At 45.1% G+C, this 23,456-nt stretch overlaps 1 protein-coding gene and 1 long non-coding RNA gene across 6 annotated transcripts in view; one reads left to right on the top strand and one right to left on the bottom strand.

The window, feature by feature from the left end:
- LOC105837767 (ecdysone-induced protein 74EF) overlaps positions 1-23,456 on the top strand; it is a 183,147-nt gene that overhangs the window by 156,246 nt on the left and 3,445 nt on the right. The window lies entirely within an intron of this gene.
- LOC118644732 lies at positions 123-16,565 on the bottom strand. Its single transcript, XR_004962489.1, has 2 exons — positions 9,880-16,565; positions 123-9,638 (listed from the first exon to the last, which is right to left on the bottom strand). It is a non-coding gene; the product is annotated as an uncharacterized LOC118644732 (long non-coding RNA).

Genomic DNA, 23,456 nt, shown 5'->3' with positions numbered 1-23,456 from the left:
CGATGCCTCCCTTTTTATCTTTCTTTTTTTAATTCGCATCATTCGCTCATACGTGTATTGTGTCAAGGGTAAACCTGATTTTCATGCGAATATCATTACATTCTGGAATTTAACGTTTGACGTCAAAGTAGCCTGTGAATACATTACCACTTTGGTTACCGAGAAGCAGATGCCTTCGAAATATTTTGATCTTTCTCGGGAACAATGATAAATGAGATTCAGATACACGTGATTACTATATTCCGATTTAAAAAACTCGTATATCCGGTATCGTAATTGTTCATGCTCGCTGTTATTACAAAAAAAAAATACAATGGTGTGTAAAGTACTCCATGCTATCTTAGGAAAAAAATAATAAGTAAAATAAAAGAAACTCGACTCGATTGTAAACGCGATTTTTTTTGCGGTCGGATTCGCGCGAGAGAAGAGAATGCACAAAAATGAGTGTATTTAGGAACCGCGCCATCGGGGTTCAGGAATGTCCTGGTTGCCCTAGATCAAGCACTCCTGAGATATTTTTAAAAGATCGCCAGACGCATCGCGTCGTAATTTCGAACGCGGACGGGCAGGGAGACGGGTTTGGAGGGAACAGGAAAAAAAGGGGAAGCGGCTTTTTGCCGCGGGAAATCGACGGAAAAAATAGAATTCGCCGACGAATAACAGCCGCTTACGAAAGAGTCCGGGGTCGGGCAAAGAGATCGTAAAAAAATTTCCGTGTGCAGATTTTTCGCCGCCACGCGAGAAATCACAAGGGAAGAAATATGGACATATGGATACTTTACACAGATGTGTCGATATTTTGCACGTGCTTGTATTTAAATAATTTGATAATTATCAGAACACGATAGGCTTGAAACGTTCCTTTTCCTCTCTTCATCTCTCGAAATTGCTTCGTTGAAATATTAAAATATTTGTCTGGAAAAGAAACGTTAATTTTGCTAACAGTTGTTTTGATCGGCCAGTATAAATCTCAGCGTTTGATGGACTTTCTACATAAAATACGCATAATTTATTACGCTAGTACTTTTTAATAATTGCTGACCATGTATATTAATATCTAAAGAGTTATCAAAAATTCGCGATAATATTGATATACTAAATACAAATCGATCTTCCTATTTACCCGTATGCTTATCAGGCAGTGATTTAATAACATGATTTACGTAATCTTCGCGAAATTATCTTCCGTATTGCGATGTTTACGTTTAGAAAAGCTTATTATATCAGATATTAATATCACTCATGGAGGTTCACTGACGCCAGCCAGTTTGATACACAATCATATCATAAGTTTATCTCTGCTAACTGCTAAGAGAAGTAATTTAATTTTACAAAAATATTAGATGCACATTACGGTTCTCTCGTCGAAAGAAATATTCAGATATTCCTTTTACAATTCCTTAATGCAAATAAAACAGAGAAAGAGGAAAAAGTGAGGAAAAAGAGAAAGAATCATTTATACAGCTGTCGATTATCAATCATCGTAAGATGCACTAGCTTGCCAAGTATTTTTCTATCACGGTTTACCTTCGCGATTGAAATCTTGTTTGGTACAAGCGATCGATGGCCGATAATAAGATAATACCAGGAAAAGCACATCGTCGTCGCACCACGCATAAGATCGATTACTTTTTGCGACTTCGATATCTGGGAACAAGTATCTTTAAGCGACGAAAGTGAGCTCGAGACGCGATTCGAGTTCAAAGTGCTCTTGGCCAATATGTATACCGATACTTCTGTTATTAAGAGCGTTCCTCGTTCTATCTTTAGCGCTTTCGTACTTCAGTTGACTTCGTCTGACGCATTAAATTTTTTCAAGGAAACAAAGATTCTTATCGGAATTATCACTGTTTTATCATGTGTTTTTTTTTCATTAATTTTTTTTTGAGTAGGCTCGAAGCAAAAAAATGAACGCGGAATAAGACGTAAGACTTAAAAGTAGCAAAATTATATATTTTTTGTCTACGTTTTTTAATACAGAATTTATTAACGATGATGATCCAGGATATCTTGGTTCGAGTTTGAAACGTCCGTGACTTCTTTTTATCTCGGAGAAATAAATGCGACAACATTCTTTCAAAGTTAAGATAAACTATTAGGAAGAACGAAGAGAGAGAGAGAGAGAGAGAGAGAGAGAGAGAGAGAGAGAGAGAGGGAGGGAGAGAGGAGTTTCCTGAAGCTGTACGAGAGAACGCGTTAACGGCGCTGTGGAAGGGTTAAGCGCCACAGTGTTACGTAACACGCGCTCGCGAGGCCGCGACGAGTAAAAATAAAGGAACGAAACGGGTGATGCAGAGTAGAATCTAAGGCTAGAGCGGGTCTAGGTCTAGGTCGACTAGGCGCGGCCTGCTCTGGCGTGCATGTTGCGCTCTTCGTGTGTACGATAAAGTCCACTTCCTGATTGGAGATAGGAGACTTCCTTCGTCGAAAGCGTTGCTACCGGTACACAGAAAACGCCCAGTTGACTTTTTTCGTTCGATTTTAACTCGTAATCGATTTTAATTCGTGACCGATTTCGAGAGAACGGGAACTTTATACTTATTTACTTATTCTGTATTAAAATTTTATATAAAAAGAAAAAATGTATTTAACAATTTGTTTTGATGATCTTTCTCCGACAGTTGGTTTTTCTGACGATATTATTTTGTAAACTGTTTTCTCGCAGTTTTTTTTTTCCCCCTCGGTTCGAATGCATCGCGCTACTGAATCGCATCCGCTCGCTCGGACGTGAAAGTGGCGAATCCGTTTCCCGAAACAGGTGCGCGTAGGTTTCACCGCGCGAGGAGAGGAAAAGCGCTCGCGAGAAACGCCGACTCGTCTCGTGGCGTTCTGGGTCTAGGTGGAGGTCTAGGTCGACTAGGAAGGGGCGCGGTGGTCTACTTCCTACTCCCGAGGACGACAATCCGGCTTTCCTCTCGGAAATGCTCGCGCGAAATGACGCCGGTCGTTCGGGCGAAACGCTGCGGAACAATGGAATTGTGTCGGTATGCCGGGCGCCGCGCCGGTTTCCGCGATTATTCATTCGATTCACCGAAGGAAAAGCGCGCCACGAGAAACTTCTCGCGGTTGATGCGAATTTCGATGGTGGAAATCGGAATAATCGGTAATTGAAATTTAACATTCCGGTATCTCTTGTCGTACAGTTTGACTATGATGATAAAATTAATTATTATATATATATATATTTTTTTTCTCTTCTTTTCTTGTAACATCGACAAAAATAATGTCAAAAATATGTGATTCATCGTCGAGCTGATGAGGGCTGACTTTTTTCAGCATGAAAATCGAAAGTTAAGCCGGTGCATTCACACCGACAACACGTGACATTCTCACCGACGCCGACGACGCGTGACTTGCTGATTAATGGCGTTTGCGGATTCCGGAAGTACGAGCGAGGTATCGGATTTTTTATTGTAGGCCACGGCGCGTTTTGCAAATTGCACGCGAGGCAGAAAATAACGGGTCGCCATAAACGCTACGTCGATTTCGTGGCGGGCGGGCTTCGATTCGCGCGCATACGAGTTCTCGTTTTCTGCTTTCCTTTTTTTTTCCTGACCGGGCGGATACCGCGCGATGTTACACTTAAGCCCGACGAATTCAATAATCCATTTTGTGTAAGACAGATTTCCCCTACTCTTTGTTACTCGCATTCATAATCCTTTGTTTACGATGGAATTGTTTTCTTCTTTTTTTTTTTTTACGTTCTCGACGTTTCCCTAATTTATTTTTATAATTGTTATTATACTGTGTTGCTTGTTTTGTAAGCGGCACTATTTGTTAAAACACAAACGTGCCATTCGGAAGCGTACGGAAATCTTTTTCCCGTCTCACTAATCCCCATTGTGATCTCTCTTTACATTCGTCATTTCCATTTCAAATTCAGATTCTTAATTTCTCGTCATAAGTTTACGGTTTACGACTCGCCGAGTTTGCGTCTCCGTTCGGAGATTCTCTTTTAGCGAAATTTCGCGCGACGCTACGATTATTCAGCGTAGATATCACGCGATCCAATAATAAGTGCAAAGTTCCTTTAAATAGCGCCGCTAGCGTCCGTTGAATATTCATGAGAAAGTTAAACCTTTGCGTGGAATTCGTTACGATATCGCGCGCAAGGAAGGTTACGGAATTAAATAGTTCGACGTGAATTCGCTTTGCATTTGTACCCCCTTCCCCTCGTGTAAATTACGACCCGGTTGCCATTTGCAAAAATTATTCCTGTACTGCGCGAAGTGAAATTTATGCGAATATCTATTGCATTAATATATATTATCGATATATATAATACATAATTAATATACGTAATATTGCATTGACACGTTCACGGTATTTAAATTTTACTATTCAAATGAAAAAGAAAAAGATAAAAACTTTTTATTATAGAAGCGATCGGTTAAAAAATGGAGTATTGCATGCTGATTTTATTACAAATAATTCTAGATTGCACGGTTTGCTCGAGTCTCTTGTAGATAAGGAAAAAATTTTAATTAGAACATTACGCTTGCTTGGAAAACACCCAGAGTAAGAATTTAATATAAGCGAGCAAATGTGTGAAAGATGACCTTGTAGGAGGAACATTTTAATTAGAACGTTGCCGTTTACTGAAGAATCTATTATTTACAAAAACCCCATTAAGAGACTTAATTCAAGGTCGCATCGTTCGCTGCATCGTTCTTCGGATCATCCAGTTCACGTAGCAGAAATTTTAATTAGAACACCGCATATATTTATCTGTGAAATAATTACCGAGAAACACGTATTAATACGTATGCACGAAAGATGTAAAATAAAATCGCATTTTTTTTTCCATACCCGTCGTTTTCCGAATCACGCGAACCATGAAGAGAGGAGTCCGATTGGAACTTCGGAATGGCGGCACATCGAATTTGCGCCGTGAAAATCGCAACGGGGAGAAAAAAAAGAGAAAGGAATTCGTCGATTCGCACGTGCGAAGAACCGTAAAGGATAAAATTCGCGTGCGTGGCGTCTTCCGCGCGCGCGCGAGCCGTCTTTCGGATCACCCTGTAGACGGGAGGAGGGTGGAGGGAGGGACGGGGAGAGAAGACACGCTCGACTTTACAGATAGGCGCGCATAGGCGCTGGCAGGCTCTGGTCTGACAGAGAGAAGCGCGTCCTTCCTGGGTCTCTGCCCCTGCACCGACGACGACGTGTGTATTGTAGTATTGTGTATTTGCAGTGTACATATTATCAGAGCGCGCTCCTCCGTGTGTGCGCACTTGCCGTCCGCGTCCGCCGTTGCGCGCGTGTGCGTACACGCACACGTATAGCGCCGCCGCCACCGCCGCCGCCGTTGCTGCCGTCGTCGTCGTCGCTGCCGCCGGCAAAAATGCATAGCGCTGTTGCACCAGACGGTTCTCAACCGCTCGCGCGACGCATTTAGCACGGCCCTCCGTACGGAGGAGCTTTTGTTTACGACCAATCCGCCGCGTAACGAGGCGCACTTATTTCCTTCTTTCAAAAAGGGAGGAAACAAAAAAAAAGGAATAAGCACCGGGGGGGAAAACCGTACCTCGAATCTTTCCGTAAGGTTTATCTGTTACATTTGCTCGCTCGAGGCACCGAAGAAGACGATACCGTGTAACTCAAGCCTGTAAATCGATTATCTACATATACGGCACGAACGCTGAATGCGCCGTCGAATTTACAACGATACCTCGGACGTATTTAGCAGGGGGTGCGGTTTGCTTATTCAAAAATTACGCTACATTCGGCGAAGATATTGGCGATTATAGAGCGCGCGAAATCTCCGAGTCGCCGTCGCGTAAATAAGGAGAGTCACGTTTTCGCGCGGAATTATTCTCGGGGCAGATGCGCGCGGCAACGTTCGATAGATTCAGTTCAACGGCGATAGAGATAATCGGCGGCTGAAGGATGGTGCCGGGGGAGGAAGTGGGAGAGCGCTACGCGTTCGTAAGCCGCGCGAGTAAATGCCTCCTTCAAGGTTTCCCTCCATTTGCCGACAGCTATTGGAGCACGTCGGATCGCGTGCCGTGACTTGGCTCGGCGTTTGCCGCGGATATTTTCGAAATTTATCGACGTCATCGACGTGAACGATGATGACGATAATCCGAAGATCTGAGTGCAAGGACCAGACGAGGCCATGCTATCTCAAATGTTGCGGGGAGTTCCGAAAGATGAGCTATCCTGAAATTTTATTCTGCTTTATATTGTATTAGACTTAATAGCAAGATCAATGCGCTTTTGTGGTTTTCCTTGTACATGTTTAAATATTTCTTTCGGTGACGGATACATTTAGAATTTGTTCGGTTCTGAAAACCTGCAAATCCATTAGCTCTTCCCTCGACGTAAAATCGATTAGAAATAATTACACACACACACACACACACACACGCGCGCGCGCGCTCGCGCGCGAAACATAAATGCCATACCAATCATCTAACGATGTGATTATTAGAGGCGACAAAATTGTTACAAAGAGATTTACGATTATTTATTCTAATAATAACTACCGACGTTATCATATTGAGAGCTACGGCCGCATCACATTTACCACACTGTTGTAATCGCTCCGTTGATTACGTAAACACGTTTACATTTTATGTAAACGTGCCTCTTTATTGCATCGATTTATGGACCATCACACGTCTACGGCCATTAAAATAAATAATTTACCGAGGAAAGTTAATTGTCGTGCAATCGATGTAAACGACGATATTTGCAGTTTTTTTCCAATGAAACTTTCAAATCGTCGATTTGTGCTCGCGCCGGTTGTGCTGCCGAGCATTCTCGATTTCTTTTTATCGCAGCGCGTCCCGATAAGAAAATTCAAGCGAGTATATAATCGCCACGTTTTGATACGCACGCTGACATCTCCGTGTCCGTATATCTCGCGTGCGTTTCCTGCCGCAATCTGAAAATAGATTCCTTCGGACATTTAAACGCGGCTTTCGGTGGCGGAGAAGGAAGCGCGCGCGCCCGAAATAAATTTCCTCGCGCGCTTTCGACTTTCAATTTCGACCGGCGGTTTCTCTACGTGCGGCGGCCGACGCACCGACAACGTTCTCCGAAACTGACGCTAAGTAAACAAAATTTAAACGTCAAATGCTAAATTCTAGACAGAACAGCGTCGACAGAGACGGGCGTAGCGTTGCACTCGCCGTCTTCCACATAGAACAACTAACTTTACTTAAAGACTAACGTGTATGATTGCATTCGAGTATAAAATGAAAAGATTAATGCGTTCTTCTGAATGCACATAAATGTTCCGTAAAGATTTCAATATTTTCAAATCGTACGCTCTGGTGACAATTACATAGATAATCTCTGAAATTTAATAATTTTTACATATACCGCAGAACAAAACGAGTCATCATCGTCATGATCGAACGTGACGTGTTTTCAAGTGATCCTACGAAAATAATTAGATCAGTTAGAAGCCGCTTCCTCTTTCATTTGTACTTGTCCATTCTCCAGTCTCGAAATTCTGACCGACGTGCCCGACTCGCCTACGTGATGAGCGTCACTTTCTTTATTCCTATTATGCTAGCTCACGTATGGGCCTCGCACATGTGCGCGTGTGTACACGCGCGCATCCGTGGCTGTATGCACGTGCATACACGTAACTCGCTGCACGGGGAAGTGAGCGCGGAAAGGGGGAGGACAGCCAAAGGAGGGGAGGGGGGAGAGAAAGATAGAGAAACGACGCAGCTAGAGTACCGTGCGCGTATAATGCCGAAGGCACGTATCGGCGGTTCCAGCGAGGTATAGACGGTGACCTTGTCGCCGGCAATTCACCCCGTCTGACCCCCCTCTCTTTCTCTTCCCCTCCATCCCGGCGGCGCGGTACCCTTTCCTCCTTCTTTTCCTTCTCCTCCTCTTCCTCCTGCACCATCATCGCCACCACCACCACCACCACCTCCTCCTGCCTCTCTTCGTTCGCCTCTTCGTCGATCCCCTTCTCCTTCCTCCCCGTCGCTTTCCGACATCGCGCATCGTCGTGTCCTTCCCTTCTCCGCTCTTCCGTCGGCTCCTACGGGGTGGTGTGATCGTTCCCTACACCCTGCCCAACAACTCTACTACCCCCTCCCGACCCCTTCCCACTAAACGCGCGCGAACGGACACGTCCGACGTTTTCCGTTCTCGTCGCACTCGTCGAAAAAGACGTGGCCACGTCTCCCTTGAGCTTCCACTCTCGCGCGCTCGCTTTGTCTTCCCTCCCCGTTTCTCTCTTCCTACGTTTTCGCGCTTTGCTTGTATATCGCGTGCGCCTCGGACTTTCCGCGCTCTCTAGCCTTCATTTGCCCTAGACTAGTCCTCTCTGTCTTTCCTCCTCTTACCATTCTCTCTCTCTCTCTTTCTCTCGTTCGTGCTCGATAAAGCGCGTCCGTCCGTCCGTCGTTCTGCCCTTCGCTCTGTTCCGTTTATGACGAAAGTCTAACTAACTCTTGTCTTGTGACTCCTCGCTTTGTGTGGAGGACACTACTAGATATATAGCCCGCGCTCCCAATTATCTCTGGTCTCTTCTCCCTGCCTTCCCTTCCATCTTCTCTTCCTTTCTCTTTCATTTTCTTTCCTGCGGTCCCACTAAAATCTCATTATTTTCTGTATTTGTACTTGTATTCGCAACAATTTTTCTAAATTGTTTTAAAATTCGTATTAAAAAAAATTAATGTCACGAAGTTATAGAAGATGACACGACAAATCTGTAATCTCTACTTATTCGAAAAATATGGATTTATAAATTTCGGAAACGAAAGGAAAGAAAGAAAAAGAGAGAAATAAACTTGTCAAATTCATCTTCCTTCTCGATGCAACGTTTTCCTCGTACGCTCGCGGAAATATTCTTCATTGCTTCAACTCGCTCCCGTTCGCTAGAGTTAAAGGTCTCCCCTTTCCGCTAAGATGTTCATTTTCTGCTTGTTCCCTGTATGAGGATAGGAAGATTACGGAAAGAGGAAGAGAGCGTGCGTAGGTTTCTTCCTATCTGCTCGTTCACTTTCGTTCGCGTACAGTCAGCTTCAGAATGATGGAAGCACTTTTTGCTTCGCATGTTTGCTAATATTTATCTTTATATAATCGAATACGGATAATAAATAATTATTGAATAATAAAGAGTTATAATGGTCTTTGAGCCTATTTTATAATATTTCTATATAATATCGTGCAATATTTTTGTTTCACAAATATCCATTCTATTTTTTCATTAATCTTCTACTTGTAATTTTTTTCTTAAAAACAAACATCTCGACTATTCCAATATCCAAAAAACTATCAATATAAAAAACATTAAAAGTATTAAAATAAAAAGTATAAGAGCTGCAAAGTTTACACAACCTTGATTTTTTAACTTATTGTAAATCAGACTTATCATACGGTATTAATTTACGATTTAATTTATAAGACATTTATTGCGAAAATTAATAAAATTGATATATCGACATAATTGACAATTTATTTTTCTGTAGAGAAACAAGTAAAACTAAATATATTGTGCACACCATGTATATCCTGCACTGATGTTCCCTCTTTTCTTCTCTTTTCTCTCTCGCTCTTCTGTCGATACTCATTATCTACAACGTGCCTGTCTCGCACTTCCTGTTTCGTAAATTATACACTACTGTCCCACATATCCGTTCGTATTCGGGCTCATGTCTGCCAAACTTCAAAGTTGAGATCAGTCCACGATCATAATATTATAAAAAATATTCAAAAAGCGAACAATCTTCGAAGCTAATTTGTAGCAAAAATAAAAGAATTTCTGAAAGCTATTTCTCAATCTATATACTTTCTGTTAAACTTCGATTGTTAATCTGATTGCGCGTTCATCTCCTTTTCACACGGTCAAACTTCCGAAGTTACGCATTAAATAGAACAATAATGCCACAAAAAATAAATTCGTACCATTTCCGAAATCGAAGACGAGCGATATACTTGCAGAACACGATTGGAATAACTTCCTCGATGATATTTCTCCTCGATCTCACGAATTGCACGCGCGGAGACGAAAGCTGACAATTTCAAATGATTCATTTCCGCCGCGGGGAGCGAGCGATTCTCTTCCTAATCTCTGTCTATCTTTACCTCGTCGTCGTTATCGTGGCAACAAGAAAGAGAGAAAAAGAGAAAGAACCGAGGGGGTCCGCCCGAATGCGAATTCGCGTTTGCTTTCGCATCGTCTAAATATAACGCGACGACTCGACGCATACGCGCGCGCGCGCGCGCACGCACGCACGCACGCACTTCGCGACGCGTCGCTCCCGAGACGCGCGCACGCGGCTGCATCGGCTGCCGGTGCATACTGCACGCGCGCGCGACGTCGCGACCAGCCTAGACCTAGACCCACTGAGCTAGCCTAGATCCGCGGGCATATGCGCCCGCGAGTGGGACGCGGAGGGAAGGAGGGACGAGACGAGACGAGACGGGACGGGACGGACGACGACGGCATGAACCTGACGACGAGGAGGGTAGGAGGGGACGAACGGACTGTGAGCTGTTTCTAGTACTATCGGAGAAAGTGAACGGGCGTGGCGACGGCGGTGGCGGCGGCAACGGTGGCTCCGCACGCGAAACTCTTCCTGTCGTGCACGATGCGCACCTTCCTTTCCTTCGTGTTCGATTTCTATTATCTACTTGACACAGTGGATACGTCGCGCGCGCGCACGCACGCACGCACGCATGTACACGCGCGCGAGTGCGCGTGTGTGCGCGTTCGCGTATTGACGCGTACGGGTTCCCAGTCGTCGTTCACCCTAATATGATGAATAAATGATTCCCCTTCTGTCCCTAACCGCGAGCAAGTTGTTACGCAAAAAAAAAAAAAGTTATCGCTATCGGCTAACCTTCGGATAATAAAAAGTTTTTAACGAAATTTGTGCGCTCCGAGTGTTATCGCACGATACCTATAATTCATTTATTTATATAATATTTGTGCCTAAAGATTCGGAAAGGTTGACTTCTGAATCTTGTATCGCGGATAGCTAGACCGAATCGATTTGTTTCACGATTTATTTCTTTCGATATATGATTCTTTCGATATCACGGGTCCCTTCTCTTTATCGTCTTTACGCGGGAGAGAAACATGTTACCGAATGTAATCATCCCTAGACAAACCCACAGCGTACCTTTCTATTTATTCTACATGCAAATTGCATGCACGAGCGTATTTTTGTTGTCGCTAGATTTACGTATTACATCCGCGCGATCGAGTTTAGCATACTCGCCGGCACCAGTGATGCGTTACATCATACTTGTGTGTAACAAAGCCGAGACTCTCTCGCCACGGCTCTCGATGCCGCAGCCTTTTTATATTCGGAGTTACCGTATTAAGCTCTCGACCCATATTCGTAGGTACACGTGAACGTGCGCTTTCTCTCTCTCTCTCTCTCTCTTTCTCTCTGTCTCGCCTCTCTCGGTATGCATAAACCGACGTGTTGGACAGCCGTCGACGGCATTATTGCGACGGGAATCGCGCGACCTTGCGCGAGCCCATCATGTTATCCCCAGTCAAATGAATGCATCCCTCGGATGATCGCATCTCTCCGATCGCGTCGCAACCCTTCGGTGGCGCAACTTCAATTCTCGGAAACACATTTCCGTGTGTCATTTTTCCATTTGAAAGAAATTACGACAGTTCTTGGAAGGCGATTGGGGCATTAATGCATGCTACACACACACACACACACACACACACACACACACACACACACACACACACACACACACACTGTTGCGTTTTCTACGTAATCGCAGAATGAATGTTGTAAATATGCAGACTCGATGATTGCACTACCGAATCACTTCAGTATTTCTTTTTGCTAAAGCGTGACTCAATTATCGTTATTGCGTTCGTTATTCGCTCTTAATTTAAAACTGATAAAATATAATACTTCAGATTCACAGTCGTATCGCGGAGAAACAAATGTTGCAACGAGCACGGCACATTTCCTTGGTTAGCGTTTTCCTGTAAAAATTATCCAATACGAGACGAATGGTCCACTTCCGCTCTTCGCGAAAATCTAATTATATTTTAATTACTTACATACGCATATCTCTCTTTCCTCGAAAGGCTCCTCGATGGCGCGCACGTTTATCGCACGTTGTTGAAGGTGCGCGACACGTGACATGCCTCGCGGAAAGACGGAAAGCTCTCGTTCTTATCGCGCGGCCTGGCGAGAAATAATTTTCGTCGAATCTCCCGCCGTTACGTAACGGCACGATAGAGACGCGAGAGCGGAGATTCGCGAGCGTCGATCCTTCTCTGGGCCAGATGGCAAGGGATTAATGACTTATTTACATTCTCATTGCAATCGTTATCTTATTATTACAATCATCGGTAGCGGTTGGAGGGAGATAAGGGCCATCCCCCTTTCCCTCTTTTTCGTCCCGCGAAAACGATCGGTGGCTGACCCAAATCAGTTAACCCGATTGACCTGCACCTTATCTTAACCAAGACCTGCGCTTTTGGCAATTGCTAGAGGAGAGGGGGGGAGGGGGTTATCGTTGCGATAGCCGTGGCTTGGTCTTTGGCGAGTCTCGCGAGTACACAAGAATCTCGCGCGATTTGACGATCGTCGCCTACTTGTCAGAACGCGTCGCTTATCGTGTAATTCTTTTCGCACAATACCCGCGACTCTCTTTTTAATTCTTTTTCTCTCTCACGGACACGTAATGATCTTGATCATCCGCCTTGACAAAATTATATCTTTTTTTTTTTTAAGAGGGAGAGCGTTGAGTCTGTCAAAGTGAATTACTGAGAACAAAAGTTAATGATAATTGCATTTATCTCATTAATCTCATAACAGAAAGAGAGAAGGGAATGACTAAGCGTGTTCGGTTAGGCCTCAAAAATTAAATTTTTGTATTAATGGAATTGTTTTTCTTCTTCTGAATAGTATATCAATATAGATTCGTAGATTATTAATAATTGTACGGAAATTGAACAACCGTCACTGAGTTTTTTCTGTTGGTCATGCGACATAAATCTCACCATTGCCGGGTCTTACCGGTTATACGCGGATTGCGCAAGAAATATTCGTTCGTTCATCAGGAGAGCAGATCGTGAGAGATTCACCGAATAATTCGCTTTCTCATTGGCCGAAAATTAACGGTCTCGTAAATACGGTCGCACGAACCGGAGCGACAGCGCGCGTCTCCGAGATGGCTCTCTCAAGGCCGTATATCAACCAGCCGCGAATTCTCAGATATCGCTCTCTCCTGTTCTCTCGTTTGTTCCTCTTTCTCTCCCCCCCTCCCCCTCCCGTCAATTAATAGCCGTCCGTTGCTCTTCGGCGGGGAAGTGCGACGCGAGTTGTCACCTCCGGCCTCTAAATTCGGTCTCATCCGACCGTTAAATACCGGCCGCCGTATTTTACGCCGCGCAAAACTGCGCTGTCCCCTCGCATTACCGTCCGCTTGCTCTTCTTCCTCCTCCACTGCACTTCTCCGTCGGTCGCAAGAAGTGCGAGCGACAACGAGAGTGCCGCGCCATGGTCACTGACCTCGCACACATCGCGCATCGTCTGCGACGACGGAAGAGAGAAGAGCTGTGCATTCTTACCGTTTGCTCCTCTCGTCGTCGTCTTCCGATGTGTATGTTTTCCTTTCTCTCTCTCTCTCTCTCTCTCTCTCTCTCTCTCTCTCTCTCTCTTTCTGTCTTTCTTTCCTTGTATTCCTGTCCTCGCGACTGTCGGAAAGGAATAATGTAAGCGGATCGGTGTAGGAGCGATATGATAATTCCGGTAAATGCATATGTTTTATTGACTCCGATACATTGCAATTTATTACTTTTTTCTACATGATTATAGCTCTCTATCAATGCCACCTGATTACTAGACTAGACACACACATTCTTTCTCTCTCTCTCTCTCTCTCTCTCGTTTGTTGGACCACGCGTCGTTCAATAATTTTCCTCCCAGACAATTTTTTATTCCACGCGTTTCACAACCTCCGATTTCTGACAGCGCGAGTTTCTGCTGCGTAACGCGCTTTAATTTAGAGGGACCCGGGTAAGGGCGCACGCTTCCGCGACGTCGATTCTCCCGCGTCTCACATTTTGCGAGGACATCACCGCGCGAGGACGACACGCATCGTTTCTGCATAAGTCATCCGGCAGCGCCTGGCGCATTATGCCTACACCTGTCGCTCTTTCCATTCGCGACGAATACGTCGTCATTGTCTCGGGCCCTCGCGCCTTCCACGATGACGACGACGTGGGTAGCGTGCAACTTCGCGGCTAGGGCGGTCGTGCGTAACTGCACATTTCGCGGCCGGGACAATGTTCATGTTATGCAGTTATATTCAGTACATTATCTCGATACGACACAGGATGCGGATAATAAGATATAAATAAAATACGGAAGTAATACCGTAAATATTAAAGCTTGGAAACATTTCGATGCGCAATCAACGTTCATTTCTGGATGCCCGAAAGAAACGCTGCAATTTCCTACTTTTCTGCAATTTCTAAAATTCGTCCAAACGACCAGGCCGCTCGTGAGTCAGAATTAGCTTTCACGTTCTACGGGGAGTGTTCGACATCGCGCGCGCGCGAGTTAATCTTCGAGCGTCGAGACTTCCGGATACCGAGAGGACGAGAGGGAGAGAGAGAGAGAGAGAGAGACGGAAAGCGCGCTCACAAAGAGCTGCCCGGCGTGATACGCGTACGGCAGGAAACCGACAATAAGAATCCCATCGAACGATCGACGAACCCGCCGCGCCGGGGAAACGTATTCCGCAAACGATGCACGCCGGCGATACGCCGCGCTTCGCTCCGCTCCGATCCGCTCCGGGGTTATAAATCGCGCGAAGCATTTATTTCGCCGGCGCGAAACGAAAACGCGTGTATTTTTTATTGGCGATCGACAACATCCATTCGAGATAGATCTTCGCTCGGTCTACCGTCTACCGTGAAAACGCGCCTCGATTATCTCCGAAACTCCGATGTCGATTCCTAATTCTCCGTAAGAGACGTCCGCGTGGAATCCGTGCGGCGATTTGGGCATTTCCTGTGCGTTTGCGTGCACGGGATGAATAACGATTCCGCTCTTGCGTTCGTATTAACAGCGATACATGAGAGTTATCGTTCTTTACTTAGAATGGTGAGAGTAATTGTCGAGTTTTCTGGAAGCGTTAAAGAAGCAAAGATAAACAAGGAAAAAGCAGCATCCTCATGAAGTCATTACGAATGAACGGAGTGACTCTGCCGCTAATAGTCTTGACATATGTAAATTTTTGAGAGCTCGTAATCTTTTGCTGTAAAAATCAAAGTCCATGAATTTTTCCAATAGGGTGCGAATAAAAGAAAGTATACTTTCAGAATTACGTACATTCCCCTTGATAATTTTAATTCATTAATTCGCTTCCTTATCTCTTCGACAACAACACTGCTTCTCGCGATGCAGATGTTTTAATTCTGCAATACGCTTAACTTTTATCGAAACGCCGTCGATAGTGCGGTCTGCAAGTGTCGCAAAGGTCAAGATCATTAGATACACATTAAATTTGGCAGTGAATAGCATTGAAAGAAATCTTTCTCGTCGCTGTCAAGAAATAACCAAGAAAATATCGATAGTATCCGCACGGATCGTGGGTCCCGGAACTTTCCGTCGCGTCGGCAAAAAAAAAACAATCTACTCGTAAACATACGGGTGTCGAAAATCGACGGTGCGAGGCACAGGGAGAAATATAAAAAAATCGACGTGTTTCCGGGTCATCGATATCTCGTTAAAACGATTACCGAGAATAACTGATGTTTCCCGGGAATTTCGCGCTCGTCATCGCCGCTCGTCTCTTTCCTCGTTAGCGTCATCCTTCGCGTCGAGCGAAACGCGTTATTGCTCGCCGAGAAATCGACGCGATCGGCGAGTCGCGGGACACGCACGCATAAATGTTTCGCGAACATTTTATAGGCAGTCAAGGTGGTCGCGCGGAAAAAGGCGCCCGGAACGTAAATCTCTCTCTCTTCCCTCTCTCCTTCTCCATCTCCTCTCTTTCTCCCTTCGGTTTCTCCCTCTCCGCCGCGCGGTTGTCTTTACGCTCTAAGCGCGAGAAGCCGGGAAGAGAGAAGAGGCGGCCACAGGCACTTCGTGGAAAGCACAGAAACCGCGAGAGAGGTACCGCGCCATCGCCCACGCCCTCGCCGACGATGAAAACAGTGTTGCTCATCGCCATGCAAACCTAATCCGCAAACACCAAGTTCCGTTCCCCGACGTCGAAATGCATTTACGTAACGACCAGGAAGAACGTCGACGAAAAGTCTCGCGTGCGCACGGTAAATCACCTTGAAATGGAATGAAATGACGAAATATAATAACTGATTCTCATCCAAGTGAAATCGATCTGACGGGCTTTAAAGAATGTAAAACGAGATTGCTTCGCGCCCTGAAATTTCACGGCTAATAAACTTCGAGATGCTTTTAACGTTTTATTATTTTATGCGTGTTACTTATGAATTAGAGATAATTATCAGGATATAAATTAAGAGAATGTCGTAAATGAAAGTTTCACGTATTTTACGTATCTCATTAAATAACATTGATGCTAATCACCAGACTGCAAATCTAGAGTGTGAAGAATGAAAACGTGTTTTACACAGTTCATTGTTCAAGCAGTTAAAGCGAAATGTTTCCTTAGCTATCAATCTCCTTGTATCCTTCTGGATCATCCTTTTATCCTCTTCTGAGCGTCGACGGAGACAGTGAGACGGAAGGGAGGGGAAAGAAAGAGGCAAAAGGAGCGTAGAAGGAGTGAGGACGATGGTGCACGTGCACGCCGAGAACTCGCAATTTGAACGGGTTTCGGGGTTAAAGATAGTAGCCCGAGGCAGTAGGGTAACATAATAGGCAGGGACTTGGTCTAACGAGAGGAAAGAGAGAAAGACTTTGAGGGGGTTGAGGACGAGAGAGGATTGGGGACCGAGGGAAGAACGTCACGACGTCAAGAGACGTCGGGCAGGGAGATGCTGAAGGAATAGCAAGGATAGGAAGGAGCGCGAGAGAGGAGGAAAGAGAGAGAGAGAGACGGACGGAGATCGACGGGATAGAGAGTGAAAGGGAGGCAGAACGGGTGGAGGCTGGCGGACGCTAACGTATATGTGTGCAATGCGGTGCATCGGACTAGCCGGTCGCGAATGGAGGCGGAGGAGAGAGAAGGAGGAGAAGGATAGAGCGGTTAAGTTAGTCTGTCGGTCAGTGACTGCCTGACTTTCCCGGCGCAGCTGAAGGTCAACTCTCCCCTTCTCTCGATCTCATCATCCTCCTCCTCCGCCTCTTCCTCCTCCGCGTTGCCTCTTCTTCTTCCTCCTACCCACTCCATCACTCGACGACCACCACCATCATCCAGCACAACCACCACTATCATCGGCGTCGCTCCGCTATCACCGACACTGCCCGGCCCATCTTCACCCTGCCCTTCCGCCATCCCTCTGGCCCCCCGCTTCGTCCAGCTCTCCCTCTTCCGCGCACCGGAGCTTCTATGTCGGAACCATAATCCACGATCGCTTTGTTTATGCCGGACGAGCACTTTCGGTGGCCCCTCGTGCGCTCGTTCGCCTCCCGGAGACCAGCATTCTCATTCCCCTTCCTCTCTCCACCCCTTTCCTTTCCTGCTTCGGCTATGGGGAACTCATGCACTTAGATGCACGCGGAATTCCGCCTCTCGAAATCCTGGTACGTGAGAACACGCGTCACGCGAGCGTATCTCGCCGAGATCCGAAAAGACTGGGTAGAAGACTTCTCACTCCGTTGAAATCAATCTTTATCTCGATTCTCTTTGAAGTCTGATGGCTGTCAAATTTGTGTCAAGGGCTAATAAATGATTATCACAAAAGCAGATAAATACTCTTTCCTTGCCGAGATATATTATTCGTTACTGACATTGCTTCTTGACCAGAAATTTTATAATTAAAATTTAAAAATAAACTGAAATCTTATATGTAGAATACTTTGCGTAAAATAGTCTGCAAAATAAATGTGTGGCAAAGACACTACGCAGAGATAAGGGTTTGTATTTTGAAAGACGCTACGCGGTTAGTTTTTTTTTTTTTTCTAATTTGTTCGTTCGGATTATCAGAATGATATTTTAAATTATCGCGTTTCTTAAATTCTGGTTAACAGCTTAAGTGTCTATTTAACTTAATTAGGAGTACTTGAGCGATAACGGCAGATTTAATCGGTAGTGTTGTATCGAATGTCATACTGTCCAATAGTCACTAAAAAGGAACAGTTAATATTTCAAGTTCGCTGATATATATCAAGGTAAAACATCGATTTATCGGAATTGTCGACGCGTCTCTTCTCCCCACAGGTTCTCTCGGTGACGTTTCTAGACGAATCGCAAACTGTGGGAGAAAGGGAGAGATATCACAATGTCGAAAACACCCGGTATCGATAACAGTCTCTAGACAAGCATCATTCTCTCTCTCTCTCTCTGTAAGCTATCGAAACGAACGTAAGGGAATATCTCGCGCGCGCGCATGCGACTTCCCAGCCAATTATCCGGGACCGTCACTACGTGAGAATGCGCGCTCTGTCTAGATCTCTTCCTCTCTCCCTCTCTCTCTCCCTCTCGTCTCGCAGCATCTCTCTCTTCTACCGAGCTCGCTTTTAGCGCAACCGCTTTTTTTACCGCTCGTTCCGTCGAATCGTACGTCCCTGGATATCCCCACCGTTCGTTGTGCGTCGGCCAAGCCGCCTCCCGCTGCTTCTCGGCTCATCGCGCTTTTTTTTCTTTCTCTCTTTTTTCCCTCTTTCTTCCTCCTCTCTCTTTCTCTCCGTCTCCCCCAACTCCTCTCCCTTCTCGCTATACTTGTACTTCCGGCCCGCGAGAGAGAAAGAGAGAAAGAGCGAGCGGCTAGCGCGAAATCCTCCGCAAAATAAACGAGCGGCGCGGCGCGGCGCGTCGCGTCGCAGCCGCAGCCACAGTCGCAGTCGCAGTCGCAGTCGCACGCGCCTACCCTTCCGTGTATTTTTAACTATCGACTCGTTACCGAGTCCCTCGACTAAACTTCCTGCCGGCACTGTCAGGAAGGAATATGGTCCGAGAGCGCACGAGGAAACGCGGCCCACAGATCCACTTCCTTTTTCTCGATCTTCGTTACGCGCGCGCGGGGGTTGTGAAACCCTCGTTAAATATAGAAATTAATAACGCGCTCCAATGCGTAATCACCTGACAGAGCAACTGAGCGTAATTTTCACAAGCTCAGCTGTTGAGCCCTTGAGAAGGCTGTTTTGCATTCTTAACAGAAATATGTCTTACCAAATGATTATTTGTCGAGTAAGTTTGTTAAAATTTGGATTTGATCGCTCTGATTCTTTTTATTCGACCACCACAGAGAACGAGGAATACTTGAATATATGAAACACTTGAATAAAAATTATGGATATTAAATTTCATGATTCTCGTTATAAATGTAAATGACGATTTGTACGTAAATCGATTTGAGCGAAAGTCTTTTTTATAATTTGTAAAAGTCAACCGAGATATCAGATTAAAAATCTTTTTTTTGTTACATTTAGAAGTTGAAATAGCTTTTTCAATATTTTACTCAAATGTCACAAAATTTTATTAAGTAAGATAATTAGGTTTCCTGAAAGTTCCCTAAACCTGTAATCGCTCTTTCGCCCTCCACCTTGTTTGCGAGTCGGTTACAAGAGTCGAAGAATGTCGTTTAAGTAGAAGATTAATACGGCCTCGGGGACGCATTAGACTGTCGTTTCATTGTCGCGGAATATCGTCTCGTCAGGCCGAAACTTGAATTTAAATTCGACCAATGATCGCCTTAAGTCGACCTCCGGCTGCGCTTTGTGATGCCATCGACGTGGTAGTAATGGTAATTCTATGCAATACATTGAGAAAGAGAAAGAAAAATAATAACGAATCTGATGTTTCCTCGTCCATTCTTTAATCTGGCCCCAAAAATATTTTTCATTTCTAACAATAATTTCACGTCTAACAATAATTTCACGTTTATAATTGTAGAATCGCACTTGTAATCAATTTAATAAGTTGTGATATTTATTCTTGTCATAAAACTATTAACATTTTATTTACATTTTATTTGTTAAGAATCATTCACAATCGCAAATAAAAAATGCAGACCATTTCTTTTAAATATTTAAATTAGTTGATGTATTAGGATTTTTTTTATTTTTAATTTAAATGTAAATTTCCACTCGATTAAAAAAATTTTTTAATTGGATCGTAGAATATTTAAAACTCCACTTCATTTGCGTATTATTTGTTTTTTCTTTCAATCCTTGGTCTTCTAAATTTTCAAGGACTTTATCTTACGCGCTCTTTCCGAGGATATATTCTACATCTTGGATTTCCTACACGCTCGAGCTTGAATTTGAAAAAAAAAAAATCTATCGATATTCCGGAACTATCGAACTATCTGTTCCATTCACGTTTCCTGATCGATCCTAGACTTCCGAAGCTTCTAGGAATCTCTCTATCCGGACGCGGCGCACCAGACTCATCGGCTAGCGGTGCTTTCCTGCGCTATACAGCGCTCGTGGTATAGGTCAGTGAAGTAGGAGCAGTTCCCCCACCGCGACCACTCCTAGACAACGGGTCTACGATTGACTCATCTAGCCAGTCATACCCCGCGTAAACACGATCCGCTCCAGCTGTTCTCGCGCGCTCTCCGAGCCTCTTGCTACTACTACCGCCTTCCTCTCACTTTCTCGGTCTCTCTCTCTCTCTCTTTCCTCCTCTTCTCTCTCGTTCCTCATGCGTTCCCGCGTGTGTTCTACCCGCACATGTATGCACGTACTTTCCGAGAACAACGGTGCGTTCTCCGTATTTTTAGAGCCACCTCGAAAATCTTCAGCTCTCCTGCCGTTCTTCTGTTTTCCGTCCCCGTCTCCTCCCATTTCTCACCCTCCTTTCCCTTCCTCTCCTCTCTTCTCTCTTCATCTTCGAATCTTGCTTCATTTCTCGCGCTATTTATACCGCAGCCCTTACAGTTATTGAAACCTTGTCGCGTTACGTTACGTGTACCACAAATCACAATGTTTCAGTAGATTTGTACATTATTGCAGAGAAACAGAATAAATTCTTCTGCTGCTGTTCTTCGTTTTATTATATATTATTGTAAATTTAGTACATTTGCTTTGTTCTTTGCTTTATCTAACTTGCAAATATTTTCTACGTAATTTCCATAAAGATTTTCGCTTGTGGCATAAATCGCCTATTTGTTTTGTCTGTTTGTTTCTCCTTGATTCCAGACAATTTAGCATAATTTTTAAATATCTTCCCGTTAAATTATTCCGAGACATATAAATAAAAAGTGACGTGTTATACGTAAACGCCGTTATTTTGAACGAGTGCTTATTACTCCGGTGGAGATAATACCGTTTCGGTATATCGCCAAATAAATGTTCTGTCATTCCCTTCTCTCCCTCATTCGCGCCCCATCCTCCTTTCGTCTCGTCGGTCCGCACAAACCAGAAAACCTCGAATAGTGGCCGAGGAATCGTTCAACCGCGCGGAACTCCACGGAACTGCAACGCACGACGCGCGAGAGAAGGATGCAGGCGCGAGAGGGAGAAACGGGGAGAGACAAGAAAGAACGACAGAGACGAGAAAGGAAGACGGGAGAGAGAGGGTTGACGCGACGACGAGGAAGGATAGACACAGGGGGGGTCGGCGAGGGGGAGCGGGAGGGAGCGCGAGGGGCCGGAGAACGAGTTCCGATTTTAGCGCAGTCGCGGCGGCCTCAGAACGAGCGGCGCTATTATGCACTAGTAGCTTGATGGCGTCACCCGTGCAACCTTGGCTCGGGTCAGTCCTCTATCATACTACAGGCAGAGTTCCCCGATTCCCTCCCCTCCCTCCCTTCGTCTCGTTCCCCTCTCGCTCGCTCTGCCGCTCTGCGCTCCGCTCGCCGCGCGCTCGGTCCACCGCTTTAACCCTCTCTCTCTCTCTCTTTCTCTCTTCGTCTCTTTATCTCGATCCGTCTCCTCTTCCTTTCGACCCAGTGGCGTAAAGGGAAAAGAGCTCTTCTCACAGTCTCTCGTAGCAGTGCCTCGAAACTTTTGCTTTCTCTCGGTATAACGTCGCGTATATGTAGGCGCGAAATGCTGAGAATTTTCTTTTTCCTCTTTTCGTTTTCCTATGGGAGCCGCGTGGCGACACTGGTTACTCATCTCCGGTGTAAAGAAGAACAAGATATATTTTTTATCTCGAGGTAGCTTCGGAACTTTCGCTTTCTTTCGACATAACGTGGCGCGCTATTTGTGCTTACGTATGTCACGGCAGAGAACTTTTTTCTTTTCTTTTTTTATACAAGCTGTCCTGTCTATTACTAATTTGTAAGATTTATTCTTTTCAAAATCCTTGGTTTTTTATTATAACACACGGTATCTTATTCTTAAACTTAAACTCCTAAAATATATAATCCAAGACAATGTTTATCAAATTCCGAAACTTTAATTTTCTCCAATATCTCTTCGCGATAGTCCCCGCAAATGTTGAACTTATCTTTTTCTCGCTTAGTACGATTCCGACCAACAAATTTCAGCGAGACCGCCAGACGCACAGGTGGATTTAAGTAATAAAACTTTCTGGTCCAAACTCGATTTTTAAAAGGCGGCTTGCTATTGAATTTTCGCGAGAGTACGGAAACTCGGGGATTCCCAGGGAGACCACCATCGCGCCGCGGCGTTTCAACGCGAGATATGTGCGAGAAAGAGAGAGAGAGAGAGAGAGATATATATATCTCTCGTTTAGGAAGGAAGAACTTTGGCGATTCTCTCGTGCACGTCCGGCATGTTTTCCTACGCCCATGGACCACACGAGCACGGCCCTATGCTCGCGGCAGAAACTCAGACAACATCGTGTGCACTCGCGTACGATCTGTACGATCGCACCAACGCGATCGATGCGCGGCGTCCACTCCCGGCTGGATTACATATCAAACATGTAGGCAGCGTTTCCGCAGATCGCGAATTCGCGATAATTACTTGTCTCTCTCTCTCTCTCGTTTACTCAGGTCGGAGAAAAAATCTAGATAGGTGGACGATATGCAGACGATGGGGTGAGACACACGGAAACAGGTGGCGGGCTCTCGAAAGCATCCACTCACGCGTCGATCAATCGGGCGATAAAAACAACGGGAGGCATCGACGACAACGACAACGCGACAATGATGATGGCGATAACGACGTTTTCCCTCTTTGCCGCCTCGCGAACGATGGCTATTAATACTTGATTGCACGTTCAACTGCGACGTATACCCTTAAGCCACGCGGTGCGAAAGCTAACGCGATAAACGCTGACGCCGACCCTTCGCCGCGCGAATCGAGATAATAAACGCTACTCTGTGTCGAGGATTCTTTTGGGATTAGAGCATGTCTCCTCAAGGCCGGGCCCCCTTCTTTTGTCCCTCTTTTGATGCCGAAATCATTCCTTCGATAGTGATTACGACGATATTGATTTTCTTATATAAACGAGTGGCCTCCACATGTTATTGTCCTACA

This window comes from Monomorium pharaonis, chromosome 3 (assembly GCF_013373865.1).
Source record: "Monomorium pharaonis isolate MP-MQ-018 chromosome 3, ASM1337386v2, whole genome shotgun sequence".
NCBI classification, from domain to species: Eukaryota; Metazoa; Arthropoda; class Insecta; order Hymenoptera; family Formicidae; genus Monomorium; species Monomorium pharaonis.
The sequence above is the reverse complement of the archived record's forward strand: the minus strand, read 5'-3'. Positions and strand labels throughout refer to the sequence as shown.